Source organism: Mercurialis annua, linkage group LG3 (assembly GCF_937616625.2).
Source record: "Mercurialis annua linkage group LG3, ddMerAnnu1.2, whole genome shotgun sequence".
In the NCBI taxonomy this organism is placed as follows: Eukaryota; Viridiplantae; Streptophyta; class Magnoliopsida; order Malpighiales; family Euphorbiaceae; genus Mercurialis; species Mercurialis annua.
This window is the reverse complement of record NC_065572.1, coordinates 11,754,756-11,762,541: the sequence shown is the minus strand read 5'-3', so window position 1 is coordinate 11,762,541 and position 7,786 is coordinate 11,754,756. Positions and strand designations below refer to the sequence as shown.

At 29.1% G+C, this 7,786-nt stretch overlaps 1 long non-coding RNA gene across 1 annotated transcript; it reads right to left on the bottom strand.

The window, feature by feature from the left end:
* Positions 1-436: 436 nt before the first annotated feature.
* Positions 437-4,985, bottom strand: LOC126671814 (uncharacterized). The gene is made up of 5 exons (XR_007639135.2): positions 4,589-4,985; positions 3,416-3,674; positions 1,188-1,269; positions 983-1,099; positions 437-678 (listed from the first exon to the last, which is right to left on the bottom strand). It is a non-coding gene; the product is annotated as an uncharacterized LOC126671814 (long non-coding RNA).
* Positions 4,986-7,786: the final 2,801 nt, after the last annotated feature.

Below are 7,786 nucleotides of genomic sequence, written 5' to 3'. Positions count from 1 at the left end.
ACATTCACTCACTACAACAAACTGAAGTTTTTGTGGAATTTTTTTTTGCCACAAAATATTAAAAATTTGCCACTAAATTCATTTATGGCAAAAATGAATTTTGCCACTGGTTTGCCACTAATAGTCAGTCACTAAAGGTCTTTATGGCAAAATGAAATTTTGCCACTGATATAAAGTTTTAATGGCAAAAACATATTTTGCCACTAAAGTCATAACCTATAATGGCAATATGGTTTTGCCATAAATGTAATAATTTTATGGCATATTTAAATTGCCACTAACTAAAAAACAATAGTGGCAAAAAAAATATGCCACAATTTTTAACATTTTAACTGCATATTTCGCTTGCCACTAAACTAGGTGGTCATTACTTTAAAGACATAATGTCTATAATAATAAATAAATACATTAAATTGAATTTTTATTTCAATGGAAGTTTCAAAAATTTTAAAAATACATTTAATTTAACTTCAAACACTCATACAATAATCTTTGGTTATCAATTCTACACTAGGCTAGTTACAACACAATTAAAATTGAACATACATTAGTCCTAATAAATGTGAAAGAGTACTATTTTTATTCTTGTCAAAAGACGAGCTAGCACTTCATATAAAATCTATCATCTTCATTTCTCCATAATAGTCTTTGCAAGATAAGTATGCAAAATCGAAAAACCTGATAATCAAAACATAATAGCAACCAAAGATCAATCTCCAATCATAGTTAGACCAATGAATTACAAGAGAAAATAATGAAAAAATTAAATAAATTACATCACATAAAACATTGGCTAATGCCTTGCATACAAATATGACATATATTTTACAAATTAGTTCTAGTCACATGATATTACTATCCTACTTAATAATGTGAGATTTAATTCCATGCGACTAGAACTTTCAAAACAGAGTAACTCAGCTGAGTAATATAATTAAGATTCTGAAAAGTTAATTACTACTAATGTTGCCAGAAACCTAACCTCGTTCTAGGATTTAAGACGGATTAGGGTACACCGAGGATGACGTTAAAGGCTTGCAAGCAAGTACTAGAAAAACAAGAACTGGATCACAATTCCTACAATTTTAGCGATCAAGACCTGCAAAAATAGAAAGCTAGCGTAAAAAGCAGAAAATAAAAACCTCAATACAATATAAGACACAAGAAAAAAATACAAGAATCGGAACCTTAATTCCTTCATTTTTGAGAAGTATCATCCACTCATATTGTCTTAACATACGTGTGCAAACAAAGAAAGCACAAAGATAACTACAAAAGCAGAAGACAATTTACACGGATAAGTACTAATTCTGCATTAGAGCTATATGCAAGAATAATTTCACTAATCAGAGATAGTATAGCTTACATGAAAAGAGGACACTAATTGTTAAAATCTTGAGATAACATACTATTAAAACAGAAGTTCAATAAATAGTCTGTTGTAATATGTGTAGATCTCTATAAGTTTGTTAAGAATAATATCAACTTGGAAGATCATGAAATTGTATGCATCACATGTTTAGCTTGCAGCAACTACATTCTGATTTCTCAGATAGTTAAAAGTAGAAGATTTCAGTTTACTAATTCAAATTCAAAGCTGAACTTTTTAGTAATATAAAGTAGAACTCATCGGTAAATTAGTTATTTCTAAGGCTTAATACATCTGCGTGTCCCTGCACTTTTCTGTTTTTGCACATAAGGTCCCTGCACTAAAATATTCATCATTAAATCCCTGCACTTTAACTTTCATCATCCCGTGGTCCCTCTGTTAAGGCGAGTGTTGACGCCGTTAATGCATTTTTAGTTTTCTTAATTTTAGATCCCTGCACTTTTAATTTTTTAATGTTACGTCCCTGCACTTTTAAATGTTGAGATTATGTATAAATATGCATTAATTTTTAGTTTAATAAAACTAAATTTAAGTATAAAATATTAAAACTAATATTTTTTAAAGGGTATGAATTTAACATATTTAAATAAGAATAATGTCAAAAATTATATCTTTTAGCTATTATTTTATTGAAAATTTAATTTATTCTTACTGAATGTTTAATGTATTATTATTCATCTATAAATAAAAAAAAAATTATTTATTTATTTTACTACGTTGAAAATAAAAGTGAATTTAATTTTTATTTTAACAAATAAACATTAATTTAGAGAAATAAAACGAATTTTAATATTTCTTTTGTTAAATAATTAAAATAATATTCTATACCGATAAATTTTATTTTTTAAATAATATGATAACATTGCACTTAGAGGTGTAAACGGACGTTGATCTTGATATATGTCAATTTCAAAATTGAGTATGTTATATAAGCTTACAAGTTCGAGCTGTCTACTTCCATTTTTAAAGTAGACATATCAAGCGAAAGTCTGAATAAATTTCTAATTTCTTAATAATTTTTTATGTTACCTTTAATTTTTTTTAAACGAACTTTGAATATTTCTTGAGTAAAGGCCTCATTCACGAAATGTACTCTAATACTTAAATCATATTTATTTTGGTAAAATGATCGTTAATATAATTTTAATAATCTTTAAATTATAAATTACTTAGCTTTAAATAAAAAATAAAATTTATTAATTTTTAATTATATTAAAAAATAAAAGTGAACTAGATTTTTTATTTTTAAAAGTAAATATTAACCAGCATAAATAAAACTAATTTTAATATTTTTATTAAATTATTAAAATGATATTTTATACCAATGTTTTTTTTTAAATAATACATAACAACATCACATTTACATAAGTAAACTGACGTATTTTGAAGAAAAAAAAAAGTAAACAGATGTCGATCCTCATATATGTCAATTTCGAATTTGAGTATGTTATATAAACTTACAAAACAAAACTGACTGCTCCATTTCTAATAAAAAAATAAGAAAATAATAATATTTTTATTAGTTTAAAAATATCTTTATTGTTAATTTAAACATTATAAAAAATTAATTAAATTGCATTAACATCTTATATTATTAATTAAAATTATATATTTTTTAAAATATATATATTAAAATAAATTTTATATGAAAACAATTACAAGGACTTTGTTTATATAAAATTAAAGTGTAGGGACCTTATTTGTATAAATTAAAAGTGCAGGGACCTTATTTGTATATATCAAACTACAAAACTGAATACTAGTCTCATTAACGGCGCGTGTACTGCACGCGCTAACAGAACCTTAACAGAGGGACCTTGAGATGATGGAAGTTAAAGTGTAGGGATTTAATAATGGGGTACTTTAGTGCAGGGACCTTATATGCAAAAACAGAAAAGTGCAGGGATACGCAGATGTATTAAGCCTATTTCTAATGACTTCATTGCTATTTCACTCTAATTTTGACCTTCTATTATCAAAAAATTCTAAACTTCTTCACCAACAATTAAAGAAAGATATTCATACCACAAAAACAGCCTGTCTAACATAGTTCAGCTCAATGAGATTTTCAATTGTTTACCTGAAAAACAAGACACTAAACTTTTAGGCACTTTAAGAACCATAACTTTACTATCTTAAAACTAACTAGATATCATATCAGAGATTAAGCTATAAATTGGACGATCAAGCATAATCAATAGTCGCTTCCAATTAAGCAAAATCATGAAGATTGGTGATATTATGATAATAGTTCCAACAGTAAGAATTTGTGATTCAAAGTCACCTGTTAAACAGAAAAGAAAATGTCAGTGTAGGTATAAAGCAAAAAAAAAACATACAAACCAATAGAAAACTATTCGAGACGAAATTTCAAGAAAGCATTGATGCTGCGAAATAGTGGAAAATAGAGCAAAAATCATTCAAACGTTCACTGTCGCAGGGCCCGATCTGATGTGAAATTAATATATTCCTATGACCATATCCAATCAAAATTTTGAAAACAAATAGTTGCAGGCAAACAACATATCATATGCCACCACAAACTCATGTCCTCTCTACATAACCTTTTTAGAAGAAAATTGATAAAAAAAACCATCTAAAGATGACGGTGAATTTGGTAATCCAGCATGTTGTGTGGGGTCAACATCCCATCCGCCTTCATCATTTCCACAGGAGCCAACCAAATCTCTTAGAAATGTTTGACAAATCACTTGTAATATTTATCAAGTAGTTAATAATTTATGACATGCATCGTGAAATCAGAAATTATAACATACCACACTATCATCAATCAAAAGCAATTAGCAAATGAAAACATCACTGTGACAATTTCCTTTAAACTTATAATTCAATATTCTTTATCCAACATCTGGCAAGCTTGTGATTAAAACCATTCATCAAAAATCAGATTTGAACAATATTTTTGTTAAACTTTTAAATATGATGAACATATAATATTAGCAGTAGTAGTACTTACATGGTTTTATGATTGCATATAAGTCAGTGATAACAAATTTCAATTTATAGCTTTTTGATTGATTATTGCTAACTAAAACTCAATTTTAAGCTCCTGAGAACTAACAATGAATTAAATTGGCATCGCTAAAATTTCTAAATTTCTAAACTCAAATAGAAAGAAAAAAATAAAACCCTAAACTAAACAGTCCAAACAAATCAAATAACGGAAGAGTTAATTACCAGAGACTTTCACAGAGAGATCAAGCTTGAAACGAAGGCCGGCGTTGCTATGGGCGGTGAGGCAGCAGACACAACGGTAGAACAAAACGCAACGACAGCGAGCAGCGAGCAGCGGAGGAATGAAACACAGTGGACATCAGTAGACATAGAGGAAGAAAAACACGAGCAATAGAAAGCGGTGGAGGAGAGAAACAGAGCAGGCGGCAACATCGGAGGTGGGAATCGAAGCGGGGAAAGGCAATGGTTACTGGAAGTGGTGGCATAAAGATTAAATTAGGGTTAAATTTTTAATTTGCAAGTTAGGAGAAGAAGAATGATGGAACACGTATTTGCTTTAGATTTTTCTTATTCAAAAATTAAGACAAAAATAAACTGTTCACATTTTTTAATTTTTAACTTTTCAATCCCGCTCTGTACGAAAATTTAAGCGCCAAATTTTCTATATATTTTGTGGCAAAAAGTACAATGTGCAGCAAATAAAAAACTAACAGTGGCAATTTTTAACTATGCCATTGTTGCTTGTAATATAGTGGCATATTTTAATCTCACCACAAAAGTGTCCAAGTTTAAATGATTTAGTGGCAAATATTTTTTTTCCATTAAAAAATTGCCACAAAAAGTACATATTGTTGTAGTGACTGTGATTTATTGTATTTTTAATCAATGTCATAAACAATGAATATTTATTCTTAGATAGACTCAATCCAGCATGTTATCCGTAAATTAAGTCTATCACATAATGATATGTACATTAAAATGATGACAATCTTGTAAATTCGTTTATTATTTATTTACACATTTGAATAGTAATATTACAAAACTGCCATCATTTTAATGACATGTCATTATGTGATAGGCTTAATCCACAGATGATGTGGTGGAATGAGTCTACCTAAAAATTTCTCCAAATATTTGTTATCATCTATATTTATACTATAAAAAGCACAGATGAAAAGAGTAGGGGACAGACACATTTACGTTAATATCCTTTCATTTATAAAATTTAATTATTAATTAAAAACTATTAAGATAATCACTAAAATTAGAGAACTAACTAAAATAAACTACTATTTTAAGATAATTTGGAAAACTAATCAAAATAAACTATTATGTTGAGATAATTGTATAGAGTACTAATTAAAATATACTACATTGACTATTTAATGATTACTATTTATTACTTTCTAATTGTATAGAATTTTAAATAAGATAAACTATTTCGATGAACTACTATTTTAATTTTAATTTTATATTTTCTATTAAAATTATCTATAATTATAAAATTTGAGTACCAATTAATTTTTTTAAAATAATTAACACAGTCATCTAACGTATTTAATAAGATAAATTATTCCAAATCGACTATTATATTAAATTTTATTTGAAAATTTGACGAGTCACACTACGAATCACGTGTGAACACTAGCTATATTAAACTATTGGACCAAAAGAAGCATAATATATGAGGGAATATATTTATAAAGTCTATAATAGAAACTACATGATTGTGAGCTAGGCAATACATCAAGCTAAAGACTCTAAGATAATGGGTTAGGTAGTTCATTCCATTTATATGTTTTACATTCTACTCATATCTTGTAAATGTTAAATTTTCATCACACTTAATACTCAACAATCTCCTCATTAAGTATGATATCCTTCCACATTGAGTCGCTCAACTTCTCTCGGGACTCGACTCCAACTAGTGGTTTCACTAGAGTGGCTTCCATTACCACTCCCCGGGTTTCAGATCTAGAGTCACCTTGTTCAACCCAGACAAATCGAGCTCTAATACCATTTGGTGGTCTAAAAGGAGCGCAACATATGGAAGAATACAGTCATGAGGTCTAGAATAGAAACCTCATAACTAAGAGCCGGACACCACATCAAACCCAAAATCTAGTCAATGGATTTGGTAGTTCAATCTACTTATTTATTCCTTTTCTACACGTATCTTTCCAATTACAATTAAAATTCAACAATTTCTCCCTTAAGTGTGATACACTTATCACATTGGGCCGCTCAACTTCACTAGGAACTAGACTCTAACCCGTTCAGGTTGCGCAACCATAATCACCATATTCCACTTAGCCGAACCGGACTCTAGTACCAATTATTAGTCTAAAAGGAGCACAATGTATGGAAGAATACGTTCATGAGGCCCATAATGAGAACCATAATACCGTAGGATGGACACCACATCAAATCCAAAATTCTAAGACAATGAATTAGGTTGTTCATTACACTTAAATATTTCATAATCTACTCATATCATTTCAATGTGAAATTTCTTTCACATTTAATATTCAACATTAGCTATTATATATGAACACTGATAGATCATAATATGAATATATAATATAGACAACAATAAACTAGAATCTAAGGTGATATTTTGGTTGTATAATTTTTTGATTGAGATTTTGTAGTTTACTAATATTTAAATATTACTAAATCACAATTTATTTTAGTAAATAACCAATGACTTATAACTCAAATGATATAAGCGTCGGGCAGCAAACTGCTAGACCGTGTGTTCAATTTCCCCACAAAGGCTCCATTCTCTTCAATTATTATAATAATAATAATAAATTAATAGACTTTAATTGATTGCGAGTTAATGTTGTTTTATTTTAAGTACTTATCTCTAGATGGGTCTAGAGAACTAGGCCTTATGGTGGTTTTCCCAAAAATCTACCATCTAGCATTAACTAAGGTGCTGGAAAATTTCCTAGACAAAATAACAGCGGAAGAAAGGAATGGGGCAAAAGCACATATAGAAAACAATAAATTTTAGAGGATAGAGTTCGTAACTCCTTCCTCCAACCACCATAGGCAAAACTTGCAGACCCTAGGAAGAAACGAAGAAAGAAACAAAGGAAAAAATAAAGGAAACCAAGCAAATCGGAGAAGCGCTGGAGATGAATGGAGAAACCCAGAAAATCAACAAAATACCAACTAGAACAAAGATAAAAGAAGAAACCAAAAAAATAGACCAAACACCTCGCGAAACAACAAAGAATATAGCGATGCACGAAGTGGAGGAGAAAATTCCAGGAGAAACGAACAAGTAGACAAAGAAGAGACTCAAGCAAGAAGTAAAAGAACATAGAAAGGACCATATAAATCCAGGCAAAGAAAGGGAAAAACCAAGAGGAAGATGAAGGAGAATCGTCTGAATCCGAACTCAAGAGCAAG